Raw genomic sequence first — 20,387 nt, 5'->3', positions numbered from 1 at the left:
TAGGTGTTATGGTGGTAATGACGGAAAAATATTCACAAAGAATTTAAAATATTTCTCTGCGAAAACCAGAAAATGTTAGAAAATACTTTAAGTACGTTCTGAAACTACATACAATAACAAATCAAAAACATATCAATTGCTATTTGAAAAATAAATTGTAAATATTTTCTTTGTTAGCATAAATTCGTCTGAAACTAGTTTAATATTTTCTTAACATTTGCTACTGCTACAAAACACCAAGAAAAGTAATTTGAAAATGTTTTTGATTTGTCTACCTTATATTCTCTGAATATTTTCTATGTACAGAAAATATTTTCTAAATATTTTTTCATGTACCCGGGATCCCTTAATATTACAAGGCGACACCACAGGGGGCACTGTGCAGTACAAGTGGAGAAAACTAAATTATCTCGGACACACATTCTATATCTATGCCAATATTCATTTAAAAATATGGAGGAACAATAACAATCGGAACAAATCACATGCATTTTGTGAAAAGTATTCTTAATGGAACTTAAAAAAAAAAAAAAAAAAAAAAAAAGCTATAGTACAGTTTCTTACAGAAGTATTAAAAATATACGAAACTTACAAACACGTGTATATAATGAGTTTTTCTTATAAAGAATCACTATAAAACGTCATCATATCACCATGAAACCATTTTATTGCACCATGACTCTTAACACAAGGACGACGTGGACCACTTAGATGTCCACAGTCGAGGTGTCTTAATTGTGCTCTTCGTTGTATGTTTTACACAACACTAAAACAGCTATTGTAGTGCGTAGAATAAATGACAGAGCACAAGGAAGACATCCCAGTTATCAACATGTGAGTGGTTCATGTCGTCTTTGTGTTGAGTCATGATGAAATAACTCGAGTATAAAGAAATCAGGTCTACTAAGCTAAAGTACATAATTACAAAAGGAAAGAAAATGCAAGACTGGACTAAGATTTGAACCTGTAACTTCAACTTACCGTGTCGATGCATTAACCACTACGCTACTCACTGTTTCCGAATAGTCATTCATTCTACCACTCCTGAAGTCAGTGCTTAAGCAACCAGACCGCATTGACTATACCGCAACTTGTAAAGTACTTGGGCAACCAGTGTCTATACTACAGAACCCCACTGGTGGTAAGATTTATACATGATAAATGGGGAAAATAACTTATTTTATATCATGTAAATATTTAATGCGATATACAATCGATTATTTCTTTGAGTTATCGTATATAATAGAGAAATTATCCTTAAAATGATCTAAATTCCACCATCCTACATTACTTATGATTACATAACAAACCGAAAGCCAAATAAAGGAATGAACCTTTAAAAGACAATACATAAAATAAAATCATGTAGATTTATTGAGAATAATTACAGTAATAACTTATTAAATTTTACATTAAGTATACATTTGTAGTACACAATATATTTAATGTGAATACATAAACAAAAAGTCTATATTAATTTAAGTCTACTAATTGCATATCTCATCAGTGTATCAATTTTAACAAGTTTTATTTAACATAAAAAAAAGAAAAAACTTACTTTGTAAGAAAAGTTTGAACAGAGTTGCATCTTACAAACTCTTTCCCACACCCTAGTATTGTAGTTCAGAAGATGACTGTACCAATCACCGAAAACCAAGCAGCAGAATCATGCGTTTACTTACGTCTCCCCTCCCCTCAACACACACAAAATAAATTAACTATTTCTTGAAAAGTTCTCTGTCACCTTCATCTAAGAATATATTTAACGATGCGAAGTAGGTATATTATACATTACTTTAGATGCTGAAGTGTGATTTAACTGCCATAAATTAAGACAGCATAATATGCACGCAAATTAGCTTAAATGAGTACCATACACATCACACGAAGCGAGCTACGCCAATAAAAAAAAATCACAGTCAACAAGAATTAATTAGATCTCCAGTCTATATTTTTAAATTGGTGTCATGTTGACGCTACGAATTTTGGGCTTCCTATACTAAATGTCTCTATGCCAAACTCTCTATATATAAAACGTTTTTCGTCGAATCTGCAAATTGAGCAAACCGCTCGCTAATGATGGGAGGCTGATGATAGTTCATCACATAGGAAGACACTTTGAAATGCTAGGTGAGTCACAACACTTTCTTCCTTTTTCTGGGATTCATCTTTACTTACGGTCAAATTTAGTACCGTCTATGTAGTACCTGTGTGCGGCGTACCTTGAAATCATCTCGGTTGATAGCCTCCAAACACAGTGGACTCCTAAAATAAAGCAATTGTTGTAAAATTACTATTTGTAGCATATGTGGCAAAATTTAAAAACGAAAGATATCTCAGAATCAAGGTTAAATCAAACGAAGCGTTTTGTGCGGTTTTTTTTATCTTACCTCAGGCTATCCAAAATACTAAAACATTGTTTCCTATACTTTTGGAAGTTATATACTAAATATTTTAATAACTATCACTCAAATTTGGTACGCTGAATAAAGTTATAGTGTAGATATAGAATTGAAACTATGATCCAAACTTAAAATAATGATATTACAGAACACAATAAACTTAACTTAGGATGAAAATGGAAACTGTAGATGCATGAGTATTACTGAGCGAAGGAAGGAAAGTAACTCAGCTGGGTTACGAGTTTGACAGAGTTCATACACAGAAATCGTTCGCTGGTTTATATTTCCTGCTTCGACTTAAAAGATAAAGAAGATGAGCTCGCTTTAAAAAGAGTTAAAAAGAAAAAAACTTAAAAGATTTAATTTATTCTGAATTTTTGTTCATTTTTTTGTAAATAAATAATGTAGAAAACCGATACAGAGCTTGCCCGCTGGACTCTGGCGCCCAAATCCCAACTCCGCTATATGCATGCCTGCCATAAAGTAATAGAGATATAAACTTTTTTTAAAAGTGCAGATTAAGCCTAGCTTAATATTTACATTTTTTTAACGATACCTACAGTATGGCGCTAAATTCGTCGTACAAAAGCAGAGGAGTGTTTCCTGAGAGTAAAACAAACAAAAAAGTTCCAATAAACTTAGGGCGAAAAGGCCATCGTTCACGTGTTATAGGCTGCCGAAAACATGAAAAACTCAATTCTAAAGGTCCATTGCTCCAAAACTATGGGACCTACCAAAGTCGGGTCAAGACTTCACTTAGGAACTAATATGTGCTCTATCCAAAAATACATGTTTTAGAATCCTAAGGTACTCACGCAATAATTTTTATGGAGGTAGTTGGAGAGTACTTTATATCATAGGCCCGTAGTCAAACTCCCTTTATAAACATTGTTGTGGAAGCACCTCAGGATTCTGAAACACGAATTTTTGGATAGGGAACAATACTAGGTTCTAAGTGAAGTCTTGACCGGACCAAGGTAGGTCCCAAAGTTTTGGAGCTATGAACCTTTCAAGTTCATTTTTTCATGATTTCAGCAGCCTATAACACATAAACAATGGGGTTTTCGCCCTATGTATATTGAATTTTTTTTTTTTTTTTTTTACTCTCAGGAATCACCCCTCTGCTTTTGTACACCGAATTTAGCGTCATACTGTATAAATTAATAAGGTAGAAGTATATGTGGTCCTTCTCACTATGCTCACTTATATATATATATCTTAAAGGCTAGTGATAAATAACACCAGCCCTCTGCTCCTATACCACCCTGTGATACCGGAGCAGGACGTTTGGGCGCGAGACGTTTGGACGCAAAGCCGTATGTCTAAATAGGTTAATCTACTTAAATGGGTTATAATCAGGGTGGATTGATTTAAATCAGTCTGATTTAAATCACGATTTTAATCAAGATTTAAATCACTTGATTTTTTTCATAAAAATCGTTGATTTAAATCAAATTTCGAAATGAATTAATTTGAAGTGAAAGTAAGTAAAATCCCGTTTCTCTTCTGTTATTTCGATTATGGAAGATAATAATCATAATACTATGAGACTCAAATGTATGTAAGCACAGTATTAAAACGAGTATTATGTAGGGAACGATCAGGGAAAATCCCGTTTGAACGGGTTACGGGTGAACCCTGCTTTCTTCCCTTTGTAACACAGGGTTTTAAAATTTCTATTCCAACGGGGAAATCACCATGGACATTTAAGATGAAAGCTCTTTTATGTCCACGTCTATTTGTTTGTTTCCAGGTAATAGGGGCGTATTTAGAAGGGTCCGATCCCCTCTCCTAAACAAAAAAAAAAAAAAAAAAAAGATTTTAAAATTTTGGGCGAAATTTATGTACCAAATACATAGAAGTTCCTCGGGATAGTAATACGACAAATTTTGGATGCGTTAAAATATCGAATAATACTTTTGATAAAGTGAATACTTGACCCCATTGCAGAACATGCCGCGATCTGCGATGTGATCGCAGAAAATCTGCCGCGCCTGTGCAGGAAAAATTGTCAGAGGAAATAAAATAGCCAACAGAAAAGTATAAAAACGTGCCTGCTATGTATAGATGTCTTAAATGCATTTGAACTGTTTTTCACGTCACATAAAGCATATTATTAACAATCACAAGTGTTTCTTCTGCTGGAACTGATCTTCTTGATTTTTTTTATTTTGGAATTCCTGCAGAAAATTTTTGACTTGCAAAAGCTCATCGCATAAAGACAAAGAAAGTTTGCCATCGGCTAATGTATAGGATCAGAAAACGATATTCACGAAGAAATTAAATATCGACTAAAAGCAGGGAATTCGTGTTATTATTCAGTTCAAAATCTCTTATCGTCGCGAATTCTGTCGAGGAATTTGAAGCTTTAAAATATATAAAACGATAATTATGCCTGTTGTGCTGTATGGTTGTGAAACATGGTCGCTTACGCTGAGGGAAGAATGCAGACGAAGTATTTGAGAATAAAATTCTGAAACGAATATTCGGAACCCAAAGGAACGGAAATGAGGAATGGCGAAAACTTCATGATGAGGAATTGCATAATTTATACCATTCACCAAACATTGTTAGGGTCATCAAATCTTGGAGGCTCAGGTGAGCAGGACATGTAGCGAGAATAGAAGAAAGTAGGAACGCTTTCAAAGTTTTAACTGGAAGTCCAATCGGAAAACGACCATTAGGAAGACCTAGGCGCAGATGGGAGGACAATATTAAGCTGTATCTCGCATAAATAAGAATATAAAATAGAAACTGGATTCAGTTGACTAAGGATAGAAGTCAGGAGAGCTTTTGTGAAAATGGCATTGAACCTCCGGGTTCCATAGATCATAGAGTGAGTTAGTTAATTTTAGGCGAAATTTATGTACGTTATATGTATTTCGTGCCGCTAGCTAGTTCCAATTGTTTAAAAATATGCCCCTGCCAAATATCAGTAACTTTCGTGAAAAGAAAAGTGTCATGTTGATATACATTGCTGTACTTTTCCTTAATGCTTAAGAAACATTGTTTGGGATTGAAATAGGTTAACGATTGGGAATTAATTCAATATTAAAACCCAATACTTTCATTTAAATGGCATAATTAACATTTAATACTAATTCCTAATGTTTTTTCTTCAGTTCGCGACTTGTATTATACGAAGAAAAAGATTTGATTTAAATCAAAAAAATCGATTTAAATCAAAAAAAATCAACAAAAATGATTTTTTTGAAAAAAATCATGATTTTTTTCCACCCTGGTTATAATGTACTTCAAAAATAGAAACCGGATGATTACGTACTAAAAGCCTTAAAAATAGGCATTAATATCACTAAAACTCAAAAAATAACTGCACAACCTAAAATTAAGAAGTTCGGAAAGGTTAAATTTGATCCACATTTTCTTTAAAATGCCATGGCAAACAGTCACTGAAAGTCTCAGTTGCAACAAATGCTTAATTTAGTTCTAATATATATATATATATATATATATATATATATATATATATATATATTTTAATAGTGCAGAAAAAAATGGGTCTAATTATTTTGTTTTTAGAATGATATATCCTAATTTCAGGAAAATCGGAGACAATGACCTGCAGAAATTTTTTTCAGCATGAATCTATATTGGGCTAAAATAAAATTTGCTGTAGGCATCCTACAACACCCCAAAGTAAACTTCTGTGAAGTTATCTTTACAATATCTCTAAGTAAAGGATATTTATAACTTCATAGCAATTCATAACACTGCATTATTGCTTATTACTACGTATTTGCAACACAGATAATTGGAAAGGAAACAACAGTGAAATCTAATATACCTATTGAATAATTTACTTTGTCTTATGTTACAATTACCATGACATTAACATTCCACGACGGAATTATGGGCCAAATCCAGCATTATTCTGCAATGTCAACAGTTTCAAAATTCTGTACGGCGAATTCTTTCATCAGCTTGAATCTATTTTCTTCTTTCAGTTCAGTTGAATTTGAGTTTAACGTCCCGTGAACAGCGAGGCTATACAAAACGTGAACCTACTGATTAACGTGGAATCCGAACCACGACGTGAGCTCTCGTCGGGAGTTTTCTTCTCGTCTTCTCGAAGCATTGCCTCGTGTCCTGCTTCTCTTTTTTCCTTCGAAATGCATCAATAAAGCGCCAAATCAAGCTATGTCGTTTCTTTACGTTCGATATATTATAAAGAACAGAAGTTTGTTTATTTTGGGGTGTCATTGGCTGCCTACAGTAAATTTTATTTGACACATTCTTCCTATTTAAATGTATAGTTAGTGCCTATTTCTATGAAAATTTATTAATATTATAGTGTCTCAACTTTCTATCAATACAACAGTCTCAACTATATGGTTTAATGGGCATATCGAATAATAATAATAAAACATTCAATAAATACTCACTTCCTGAACTACCCAATACATAGCATAAAGAACACCATTTTCATTCCAAAACCAGCTCGTATTAATCTTTTCTGATCTCTCGGAACAGGTCAGTACTTAATAAACATTTCTTATGTTTTGTACCATGTGTTTTAATAATCTATTATAGAAAAAGAAAATGCAAAAAATTAAAATATGTACAGTATTTTACAAATTTTAAGTCACATCTTTATAGTAACTAAAAATTAATGAGAAACGTACATTGTTTTTAACTTAAATTAGATATCTGGTGCCTTCCATTTCAATTGAGGCAAAAATAAATAAATAAATAAAAAATAAAATTGTACCATCACCATCTCAGATATTGTTCAAACTTTTTTTAATAGGAACTAGACATGTTTTTAAGGGACCCGTATTTTTTTTCGGAAAAAAAATTCCCACCAAGTACTGGGCCATCAAGGACGAGGAGTACATTTCATGAATTGTAGAAAACGTGGAAAATGGTCAAATTCGGAGCCTCACAATTCAGCAATGGAGACATGTAGAGTTATAATTTTTGTTGTGGTATGTACATAGGGATATGAATAAACTATATTTTATTATAGTTTGGTTTGCGTATGCGTATCTTTTTGTACATAAATTAACAAATGAACGTAAGTTTATGTGAAAAGTCGAAGTTTATGCTTTCTTTCGAGCACTTCCGGTTCGAATTTTAAATTCCGTTTTTAAGGTTGGCAAGACCTAGTTACCCGCTTCCCCCCCCCCAAAAAAAAGTATCGCTTCTGTGTGCAACCGTTTTATCGCAAAAAATTCGAGAAATCGTTAAATTTTCAAAAATCGTCATTTTCTCGAAAACATCATAATTTAAAATTCTTAAATTTTGTCAGATGGTTCAACTGTACATGAATAATAAACACCAAATAGCATTCTCGACCAATGCTTCATGAATGAACTACAGCCTTTTTAAGTTAGCGAACTTTCTTTAACTTTGAAGTCACAGTTGGCAACAATGAAAACAATGAAAGTGTAAAAAAATGTTTCCGCAAAGCATCGTGTAAAATTTCAAGATACAAATTCTATTTTACTGCATGTGGACTTCGCTTAAATTGGACTGATTCTGCAAAGGGAAGTTCAGAATGATCACTGGAGAAACGAGCAAATGTCCTTCTTTACCGGAGTAATATATTATTATGAAACAACTGACAGTTTTGCCGTAATAAGCGATGGCAAAACACACGATTCGGCTCGTACTCATAGCCATGAATAGGATTCTAAAAATACTCGAAGAAAAGCGATAATATACGTTATAGAAAAAGGCTCGAACACGTGAAAATAAGTGTCTACAATTTAATAAACCGTTTCAGTGATTTCTGATGGTGCTGCATTCCACTTTAAAAATTGCTTTCAGATGTCCAAGATGCAGACAGGTCTGATAAAGCAGTGGCTTTTCAGTGAAACCGGCCGTGGTAAGGGTCTCTGCGACGTATTGGGGAGAGGGGGGATAAGAATGTGGCAACCCGGGAAAATGAAAAACAGATTCACAGTATTAAACCTGCAGAAAAATTCGTGAATATAGTGGAAGTACCAACTCCGGGTATTACTCTCGTCTTGTTGCCAAAAACCGAATTCGACAATTAAACAAACAAAACAAAACAAAACAAAAAAAAAAAAAAAAGTAGGAAAGTGTGCGACCGGTAACTGATATTTACCGAAGTCATTTTTGGCTTTTATGGCAGTAACGGGTCACCATGGACTAACTTCATGCTTTCCCCAAAATCGAGCTTCTGCAATTCAAAGTGTAGATTTAAGAAATCTGCAAAAATTAACTTTTGTTACATGCATATATGATAACCAGTGATGGATAGCAGAAATATTATCAATAAATCATAAATTACATGAAATTACAGGGTTCTTTGTGTTTCCAGGTGGCGCGGTAGCTCAGTGGTAGAGCGTTCACCTCCGGTGCTTAGGGTCCTTGGTTCGATCCCAGCTCGCGCCGTGTGGACTTTGTGGTGGACAAACACCGTGCTGGTGGGTTTTTCGGAGTTCTCCCGTTTCCTCCCACTTTCTTCATTTCACTATTTCACTCATTTGTTATAATCACTGTCTCCTTTAGCCTAACCGGCATAAACGTGGGACGTAAAACTCCCAAGATTTCATTTCATTTTTTTTTCTTTGTTTCCACATGGACCTTCAACACGGTACAGGTTTCCAGAAGAGAATAAGAGAAAAGAATATAAGTGTTTTGTGACTATCGACAACGTGCTACGAGTTGTGAGTGCACCAACACCTATTGGAGCATTTGCCATGGTGACATGCTATTAGCGAAGAAGACACTAAGCAAGCAAATAATTACTTCAGAGTGGAAAAAAATCAGTGAAACTTTGTTTCCGAAAAACATTTTAAGTAAGTTTAAAATTTGTTTCGTAATCGTAATTTTCACCTCAGGTTACATCGGTTTATGAAAACGGAGTAGGGGGAGGCTCATATTATTTCAGAGAGCCTTTTTGATCAAAATAATAAAAAGGAGCCAGGAAAAACTTTTATTCTTTATTTAATGAATGTGAACCACATACATCATCAAATTGTTGCACTTTCATTCTTTTCAGTGTTGCCAACGGTGATACTGAACTTAATGAAACTTCGCTAACTTCAAGGGGCTGTAGTTCATTCATGAAGCATTGGTCGACAATGTTATTTGGTATGTATATTATTCATGTAAAGTTGAACAATTTGACAACATCTCAGGATTTTAAATTATGGTGATTTCGAGAAAGGTGATTTTTGAAAATTTGACGGTTTCTCGAATTTTTTGCGACAAAACGGTTGCACACACAAGCAATACAATTTTTTTTTCGAGAAGCGAGTAACTAGGTCTTACCAACCGTAAAATAGAATTTTAAAATTCGAACCGGAAGTGCTCGAAAGAAAGCATAAACTTCGACTTTTCAGATAAACTTACGTTCATTTGTTAATTTATGTACCAAAAGATACGCATGCGCAAACCAAACTATAATAAAATATATTTTATTTATATCCCTATGTACACTCATGTCCAAAATGATTGTCGCATATCTATAACTGTCTTCTTGTAAGAATATAATTTGATAATGATTTTGCATGGTACTATTGATACTGATACTACATGCATAATCGGGGAATGTATACTCGTAGTAAATTTCAGAAGAAAAGAATTACAAACACGAAAATTAGAATGAGTAAAACAAAATGTTGCTAAATGGACAAGAAAGTTTTATTTTCGTTTTATTGTTCTTATTTACTGCTCTTTTGACGTGAAATTTGCCACATACATCGTCTTTCCCGATTATACACATACTACATTATAAGAAATACCAGACGAATTCGTTATCAAATTATATTCCTACAACAACATATTTATAGACATGCGACAATAATTTTTGTCATGAATATACATACCACAACAAGAATTATAACTATCTGTCTCCATAGCTGAATGGTGAGGCTACGAAGTTTACCATTTTACACGTCCTCTAAAATTCATAAATTGTACTTCCCGTTTTCATGGCCCATTACTTGGCGGGAAAATCTTTTCCGACAACAAAAAATAGGGGTCATTTAAAAAACATGTCTAGTTGCTATTAAAAAAAAGTTCCAACAATATCTGAGATGGTGATGGTATTTTTTTTTTTTTTTTTTTTTTGGCTGAGTTGAAATGGAAGGCGCAAACCATTATTTATGCTATTTATATGTTGATTCATTTTGCAATAGCAATCTACATCTAACTATTATATATATCAGAATCTTATATCTATTATAATATTTATCATAGGTAGAAATACTTAATACGTAATGCATAGTACTCCGTAAGGAAGCTATTATGAACTCAAGGCATTATGTAAAGTGATGATGCAGAACCACAGGAGTGAAGTAAAGCTATATTAGATGTAAGGCATAGTTGTATGGGATATAAAATTTTTACACTACCCTCGGTTACGTTCATATCCACCGTCGCTGACATGCCCACTCCATACGCAAGCACACCAAGCTCATCCTGCTACGCCCTTGTGCTCACTCTGTTAATAATATTCGTGCTTTTCAGTGGCTATCTAGCACTGGTTGGTTCGTATTTTTCGCACTGTCGTTCTATCATTGCTTTTTTTCATGGTAATCTTTAGTTTCAATCTATATATATAAAAGAGAACGTACAAAATTTTGTCCGCTCATCACGCTAATACGGCTGAACCAATTTCTTTCATTTTTGGGGGGTTATTAGGATTTGGACCCTAGATGGTTTTTATCATATCACTTTAATTTTTAATTACCAGTGTCTTGAGATAATTGACCATTCAAGTGTCCATAACGTACAAATCCTTTGTTATTAGTTCATCATAGGTAAAAATAAACGTATTTATATGCAACCCGCATGACCGTGTCACTCGGCGGGTTAACATAAATGACAGGCGATATACAGCGGAAAATAGCTTGAATCTTCTGTTTAAAATTTTTTAATTGATTTGCTTATTTTTACAGACACTTTTACAATATGCCAGCACCGGGATGACCGCAGCGAAGCGGGGCGGGTTAACATAAATGACAGGCGATATAATGTTAAGATTTACTGCAATCTTCTATGGTTTTTATCATATCACTTGAAAGCGAAAAAGTAAAAATTATCTAAGTAACAAAGTTTATTGCGTTCCGGGGTGACCGCAGCGAAGCGGGGTGAACGCTGCTAGTTTTCAATACATATATATTTGCGCCTGATTTACATAAGAGTTGTACTTCTGCACTTCTGATGCACAGAGTTAAGTTGTTCTAAAGAGAATATACTTTCGGAAAGAAGAACAGGTTACAAATACAAAAACTTACTCTTTTCTTTATCATAGCACTATCGTATTCTAGATTCCTCACCCAACTAAATGAGGATTTCACTTACGAAGTATCAATAACACTAAAACTGTATTCTGTAACCATAGCCGCCCGCTGCAGGGAGCACTTGCTTTAACAATGGATTTTCCTAATTAGTATTAAAATATGCTAAATTTTTTTATTCACACACAACAGTTAGTGAAGTTAGCAGTAAGTTGTAATAATTGTTTTTTTACATTAAATATTATGTGGTTCTAGGTATTTGTATCCGTGACTTTGCTTGTATGTCGGTCCTTTTGCCCACTCCCCCCTGTAAAAAAATCCTGTGGGAGTTACTATGTCTACATTTCCTTTTAAAATTCGCTTATATACTACATATACATCTATATAGCAACTAATTTTTAATAAAGATGAATATATTTATGATTACGCCAACCACACGATTAAATTAATCGAGAGCCGTAATTAGTAGACACTACTTTAATTGGTTAGTGCATCGCATACACGACAATGACAACTAGCATATCTGAGGATGTTTCATACTGTGACCAGAAAAATTTACTTCGAAATATCCCATACTGCAGCTAATTTAATATTATATAAGAATTTCGATACTCGAAAAGAAAGATCAATTGAGACGTGTTAATTTATCCTGAATAACTGAGTCCTGCAACCAAGCAAGAGGGGTTAAAATAACTAATTGTCTATAACAGCCCAAGTACCGGCAATAATTAAGTGCAATGAGCAATTACAAAGACGAGACGGCTATTTTTACCGCAAAACTGTACAGCTGTTATTCCTTTTGCTTAATGTAACCAAGTAAGTTGGTTAACACCTTTTGACAATTTTCTTGGTAACTAAAGGTCAGAAGGTATAGCGTCGTTGGCTTCCCACACTTGGACCTGCTCGTCACTGGGGATGTGGTAAGAGGATAGCAAATCACCAGCCACCATTCACTGCGCTCAGCGAGCCACGAGTAACCAAGCTGGCAACTCCCCATAAACGTCACTACAACTTTTCACGGGAAAGCGACGACGTTATACCTGCCGTACTATAGTAATCCAGGAAAAGGCAAAGTGTAGTTTCACTGAGTACTGCTCGGTTACTAATCGGCTACACGACTTCTAGCGTAGTTTTAACCGAAATTCGACTACCAGCAGCTAAGTTATCATTTAATTCTTACTCTGCACACGAAAAGAAAGAAAAAGAGTTCATATGGACCCGTGGTCAAACGTCTATAGTTACATGCTACCGAAAACGTAGGAAAAGGAAATTTAGAGGTCCAGAGTTCCACTACTGTGAGACCGATCCCAGCCGAGTCAACACATTACTTAAGAGCTAGTACGTGCCCTATCCAAATATCCATATTTCAGAATCTTGCGGCACTTACACATTAATTTTTATAGAGCCAGTTGAGGAATACTCAGAAAAGTTGAACTGCTCATAAACTGTCCATTGATACGCAAGCACCGCAGAATTCTGAAACATGGGTATTTGAATAGGGCACATACTAGTTCTTAAGTGATGTCTTCCTTGACTGCGCTCGGTCCCACACTGAAGCTATAGATTTTTAAAGTTTATTTTCTTATGTCTTCGACAGTCTATAGCTTCGAAAGTATGGACTTTTGACCACAGGTCCATATGAACTATTTCTTTGCTCTGATGTGACAAATCACCTCTGTAGGTTTGATGCTTTAAATTTTTTTACATCCTATATATATACCAGGGTTGGCTGGTTTAAACCAAGGTGGTTTAAACCAGCTGTTTTTTTTTTCTTCAAAAAAACCAACTGGTTTAAACCAAAAAACGAAAAATGTTCGTAAAAGTGTAAATGTTTGTAAAATCTTGATGAACAGACATTTGTGGGTTATCACGTTTCACTCCCATATATTATTCGTGTTATATTCAGACCTAAATTCCCCATTCATTACTCAAAAAGATTATACTACAAAAGCAACTTCTTTTTTTTAAATTTATAAATGTTTGTGATTTTTTTGTAGTTGTTATTATTGTCATGTAATTGCAATCAAAGAAAAATACTAAATATTGTTTCGTTTCAATGTTTACTATTGATAAAATACTTCGAAATGCCGTACTTTGTGTGTGTGGGGGGAGGGGTCATACAGACCCCACGAGAGGCATTTAGTGAAATGAAAAGTATTTTTGGTATCTATTTATGTATAAATGAGTCTGAGACAAAGTGAACTCAAATAATTCGTATCTTTCTTCACTTTTCTTACTGCTATGCAAATTAAGTCGTTGTATTTCTTTAATTTGGACCAATAAAAGTCATTGTTAACTAACTTGAACTAAATTAGTTCTTCTGTACTCCGTAGTACTTTGAAATTCTCCATATGTAATTCTGTATAATAGTTCCACTTGTGCAGCTGTATATCTTTTTGATCTTCTGAAATTACTCTTGATAATTATATCAAGAAGTATGTAAAGATCAGTTCAACGTATTTTTATGAGGATTCCTTCGTGAGTGAGTCGGCAGACGTATCGCATTTGTGGCCAATTAGTCCTGGCTTCGAGTTCAAATGGAGGACAATTTCTCTCGGATGTTAACTCGAAAAGCGGTTTTTATTCCGCATTAAGCTTATGTGACCCCTTCCAGCATAACCCGGTTGTTGCGTAATAACATCAAGATGAAACAAACTTATTTCTGTCCATATATGATATGAATATATAGAGCAAATTATTTAAACCAAACAAACCTGGTTTAAACCAAAGAAAAGTTTTTTTTTTTCAATAAAAACCATGGTTTTTGCCAACCCTGATATATACTAATATAAATAAACTTGGAGAAAGTTATATTGTCTACTGTAACGGTTAGTGACATAACCAAGAAGGCAGCAATCTTCTAGAACACAGGCCCGTCTTCCCATTTAGCAGTAATAAAAACACAAAACAACGTGCTCTGCGGAGCACTAACCCGTCTCCACTCGCTAACGGACACTCGGCATTATTATGTGAATTAAATGTAAAACTTTGGTAAAGAAAGAAACCAATTATTACACTTTTAGCCAAAAAGTAGGCGATGACCAACTTCGGAATAAATACCTGTTAGTGTGCTATTCCACTATCATCGTTTATGCGCGTAACACCCATCGCTGACGCGCCTGCTCCCTACGGGCGCACCCTTATCACTCGGGTTTTCGTGCTGCACTCCTGCCCTGACTCAGTTAGATAGCACTCGCGCTTTTCAGTGGCCACCTAGCACAAACTAGGGCTTAAGTTTAGAGTTGCCCATCCAGTCTGTAGGTGCCCTTGGACTTTGCAACATACAAAAAACAGTGCTTAAAGTATTAAAAATTATTACATTTCACTTAACTTTAGTACTCCGTTGGCTTTACAAAAATTTAAAAGGTTTTCTTCATTATTTTTGAGCATCCATTACACCTGTTCGCCATATTTTACAACTACCATGCTGCTGAAACCTTCCGCGAATGCTTCCGCATCCGGCAAATAGTACTAACTTCCACATATCTTTTCTCGTATTAAACATAACTCTCATGGCGAACTTAAATTCCTAAACATCAAATAAAAACTTCAAATTATCATTTCTTACCTCACTTCTCCTGTAAATTTTCCTGATTTTTATAAAAAGCGGAGGGGTAACTCCGGTTTGTGATTTATGCACGGGTTAATTTACAACGCCCGCTCCAGCAGATACTCTCACTCAGAAAGTAGAAATTACACATTAATAATTTTATGAAAATGAATCAAAACTTACCTAACCTTAATCTAACACCTACCCTACTTATTTATATCTTACTCTACCTTACCCTATTCTACTATATTTTTTCAAAGGGCCCTACTTATCGATGCGCAGTTGGGGCGTGTCTTGTAGTAAAGTTTACCCTTATGCACTCTAGTTTTTATGTTGTACGTCCATACCGTCCTTATACTGACCTCTCCGTATGTCAATCTGCAAGTAGTAACTAACCCCTACGGGGCTTCTAACCCGTTCCTACTACTACTTAAACTATCGATCCGTATAGTAAATCTCCACGCAGGTCAAGTTCAGACATACCACGCGAAATAATTGTTGAAAAATGTTGGTTCTTTTACTAATTTATTGTCCGAAAGAGTTACGGTAAGGGTTCTGCACTTGGGAGTACGTAGGAGGAGTTGAGTGATTGCAACGAAAGGCTGATATTTTGTATCTCCCCCAATCTTGCACATATAAGATTTACAGTGTGTTAGTTACTTTAGAAAATATAGCTGAGCTAGGGACAGCTAGCGAAGAGAGTTAGAAGCACCCAGAGCCCTTGTACTTCTACTTTTATCACAATTTAGACAAAAAACAAAGTACTCGGTTCTGAAACCATGAAACGAGTTGGGGGAGATGCTAAATGCCATCTCCAAATTTTTCTGTACATTTTACAATCTGTGGATCCGTATAGTAAACTACATCTTGACCTGTACGTTAAGTTTTCATTTAATAATCCATTTATTTATTTGTTAAACACTTTATTGTAAGTTTTTACATTTACTATATCAGCGAAAAGAAGTTATTTTTACTCCTTGAATTTTATTCATCTTAAAAATAAAAACATCTAACATTAAAATACGTTAGATAGCATAATTATTAATATTACTACTATTTAATGATGTAATTTTTAATTCCATCTGGTATGGTGTTCCAGAGCACGAATACCCACCTCAAGCTTCTCATTGGAATTGCTTTCTGCAATGACAGGCAAAAAGCATATTGCAATAAAGATTAACATTACTGTGCATTGCATTGTTCATGTTAACATTTACTAATTTATGTATTTATTAGACTTTGCCAGCAATTCTTCATACACGTCAACATAACATAAACAACCATTGTAACAGTTTGAATGGTCCACCAATATCTAACCAGTGTTGTCAGATTCAGAATAACAGACTTCCCGCTCAAAGCCCTGGAATTTCCCGATCGGTTTCAAAATTTCCCGTCAAGAAAGAATATCACTCATTAATTATATAATTAATCATTATATTAATAACTTCAAATTAAAATCAAATAACTATGAACAATCAATCAGCAGCATATCTTTTCCTGCGGGAGGAGAAATCTATTATAGGACAATCCTTGTATTTTCTATCTGTATTTATTTGGTATAGATATAAATATACATATTTGTGTGCTTGTGTGTGTATGCTACTTCCAAATATTATATTCTCCTCTTCACCCTAAATTCCGTGAATGATTGACCATAAAAATATAGTAAGCAAAGGCCATAAACCTTCCCTCCCTTCTTTCTTCTCACAGAAAATGGATACTGACGCGATTAACAAACAGTTCCATATGGTTTGGTTTGTAAACCTCCCTTGCTTTTCTGGTTTTTCGACCTTCAAAAACGCTTATATTCCTTACATTATTCCATGTACAAAGAGATGAAGACAAGGAGTCAAAAAGAGAAGACATGGAAAGGAATAAAACTTCGCAGAATTTCCAGTTTCGACTAGAATTTCCCTGATTCCCGCCAATGCTAAGAATTTCCCGTTTTGCGGGAAATTTCCCGCCATCTGACAACACTGTATCTAACACTCATTTGTTTTCTAAAACTCGCAGGTTCAAATCAGCGTTGCCAGATTGACAGCTCGGAATTATTCCAAAACCTGATCGAAATTATGCTAGATTCGGTCAAATTATGCTAGATCCTCATTATTACTATTTCAGAAGTTTTAAAAGAAAAAAGAACGAAGTTGAGATACGAAACATAACTTAAAATACGCAAGAATGCGTGGATAGAACTCAATACTTCACGCACCAAAGCTTTAACTCAACTAAACTAGTGCAGTCGTTGCCAGACTCAATGGCGTATATATCGTATAAATGAATGCAAAGTGTTTGTTTACATATTTTGAAAGAAAATTACCTGGCAGCATAAGCGGAGTTGGGAATTGTCTGCTGGGGGGGGGGGATTTTTGGTCGGTCTCTGACCTTTCATTTCAAGAAAAAAGATGGTCATGAAGTCAGAAATAAAGATGATGAAATTGTCAAAAAGTTGGGGGAATAATGGCCCCCATAGCTCCGACCATGCCTCGCAGTTAAAGGATTAGAAAACCGTGGGTGGAGCCACAAAAAGAAGCCCAAAGCCGTTTTTAACTTACTTCGGAAAATAAGACTGCCTGTATGGTTTACCGACTATATGAATCGATGAAAGAGGATACATTTCTGCCGTTCTTTTTCTTCCCATGACGAACTTGTTTCTCATCTTCAGGTTTTACGGCTTTTTGATAAATTTGCTGAAATTATGCTAGATTTGGGTAGGATGCTAAAAGCAAGATGCTAGATTCTAAAGAAATGCAAATTATGGTAGATCTGGCAACGCTGGTTCATATACTTGCCCCTGGCGCTGCATACTACAGGTAATAGAATGACGTGTAAGGCTGCGCCTTCATTGCTTCCGAATGCGAATCAAGTTGCAATGTCTCTTTCAACGCTTCAGTGTGAAATATTTTTGCTTCTAAATTCGTACCTTAAAATCTTGAGAGCACGAAGAAGACGAATGCGGATAAATGTCATATTTTGCACATTCAAGGGATGAATGGCATTTCCTTTGTGTGCAAAATAGACTGAATGTCGCTCCCTTTATTATTATGCTTTCGTTGTAACCGCTACTATTTTCACTTTAAAATAAATTAACTAAATAAAATTAGAGATTACAGAATCAATCTACTTTCTAAGTAACTATTCTCCACGAGTAAAAGGAACCCGTTTTTGCTATTTCAAACATATTTGTCAATAATTACATATATTCCTAAAATCATTATTTAAGGAACAGAAAGGAAAAATAAATTGAATAAAAAGTTGGAGTTCATGTATTAATTAAATCTTCATATTTTAAAGACAAAACAAAGAAAAATATAGATACCTTCCACGCCAAGTTCCTTGCTTACATCTGCCCATAATTTGTTCACGACGTGTCGTTTGTGATAATCTGGATATGCTTGGTTCCACAATGCAACTTTATCAAAAGCACAATTTATTAAACCATGAACATCTACTTCCATCATAATTTTTATTTTTTATTTTGTCTTCGCACCTTGCAACGTCGTCTGCTTTCACGAAAACAAACTTTATTCCTCTCGTAGCGCTCAATTCCTCTGCAGACAAATCTCCTTCGCACGTATTCGGACGAACAATCCCAACGGGATATTCTTTTCGTCGGTTTTTTCACAATTTGCTGGTCGGAACTAGTCGAGGCCTCTCCAATTTATTTACTCGTGCTGGGAAATTCGCATTCGCAATCGCATTCGGAAGTAATAGAGGCGCGGCCTAAAAGACGTCCACATTTAGTTCGGATTCCACGTTAATCAGTAGGTCCACGCTTCGCTGCTAAAAGGGACGTTAAACTCAATATCAACTCAACAATATATATATATATATATATATATATATATATATATATATATATATATATATATGTGTGTGTGTGTGTGTGTGTTTGTGTGTGTGTGTGTGTGCTTTTGTGAATTTCTTCGCGTTTGTATGGTTAGCATATTCGCCTTGAGCACGGGAGACCATGGTTCGATTTGCGCTGGGAGCTCGTGTAGTTGTTATACCACTTTAAACTGTAGCGGAAATAAACGTAATAGTTTCGCAATTAAAGCTTATAATGCATTACTAAACACGTCTTTACTTACTTCGTGGTTCCTTAATTAGCTACTATAATGAAAATTTTGCCTACCCATACTCCTTTACGGTGAAACTTCAGATTTCTGTGACACTACCAAAACTTGCAAGTCACTCAAATCACAATGCCTACTGATTCTCAGCCCCCAAACTTTTAGGGTTACTTTCTAATATCAGCGCCTTTTCTTAATCGGAGTAAGTAATGTGCCCAGCACAACACCTGGCTGTTTATGCTTCATAGAGACGCTAGAGACTGGGGTGCCGGATTAGGGATAGGGGGCTGGTATTGGTAACTCCCCCCCCTCTCTCTCTCTCTCTCTCTCTCTCTCTCTCTCTCTCTCTATATATATATATATATATATATATATATATATATATATATATATATATTCTCCAACATATTTAAATTAGAAAAATGTTTAGAAACATTTCCGATAAAATTCATTTTAGGTATAACAAGGAATATGTACTTTTATTGTAACAGAAGCATATATTATGAGAATAATGTAAAAGTATTTCTTTGATATATAATAAAATACTATTAGCTAAAAGTACAAACTATATTTCATAAACATCAAACTATATTCATTTTTAATATCTGTTTTAACTTTTTTAATTAAACATTAGATAAAATATTCTGAAAATAATTCTAAAATATTGTATGAAAATATTTTATTTAACCCTAGGAAGTCCAAGGGAGGGGCTTCTCGAGCCCACTCGTTTGTATTTCTTGAAAAAACCCCGTCGTAAGTCTTGATGAAAATATTGAGAATTTTATTTATTGTGTATTATTACTTCTTTGATAAATCCACATCATTAATGTGCATTTTTATTTAGTAACTTTTAAGTTAAAAATTATTTCAAAGTAGTGGGCTCATCGAACCTCCTCCTTGGCCTTCCATGTGACATAATTTCTACAAGTATATTTCCTGAAAAACTCCGTCGTAAGTCTTGATTAAAATATTGAGAATTTTATTTGTTGTCTATTATTACTTCTTTGATAAATCCACATCATTAATGTGCGGTATTATTTAGTAACTTGTAAATTAAAAATTATTTCTAAGTAGTGGGCTCATCGAACCCCCTCCTTGGACTTCCATGTTACATATTTTCTACAAG

At 34.6% G+C, this 20,387-nt stretch overlaps 1 protein-coding gene and 1 long non-coding RNA gene across 2 annotated transcripts in view; one reads left to right on the top strand and one right to left on the bottom strand.

Moving 5' to 3' along the window:
* Positions 1-20,387, top strand: part of LOC145681650 (uncharacterized) — a 297,353-nt gene that overhangs the window by 259,850 nt on the left and 17,116 nt on the right. The gene's annotated exons all lie outside the window — the stretch shown is intronic.
* On the bottom strand, positions 1,510-16,490 carry LOC145681649 (uncharacterized). Its single transcript, XR_014130850.1, has 3 exons — positions 16,303-16,490; positions 6,806-6,944; positions 1,510-2,265 (listed from the first exon to the last, which is right to left on the bottom strand). It is a non-coding gene; the product is annotated as an uncharacterized LOC145681649 (long non-coding RNA).

The sequence above is a fragment of the Thermobia domestica genome, chromosome 3 (assembly GCF_964235325.1).
Source record: "Thermobia domestica chromosome 3, izTheDome1.hap1.1, whole genome shotgun sequence".
NCBI classification, from domain to species: Eukaryota; Metazoa; Arthropoda; class Insecta; order Zygentoma; family Lepismatidae; genus Thermobia; species Thermobia domestica.
Note: the sequence above shows the minus strand (reverse complement) of the source record. Positions and strands in the feature narration are given on the sequence as shown.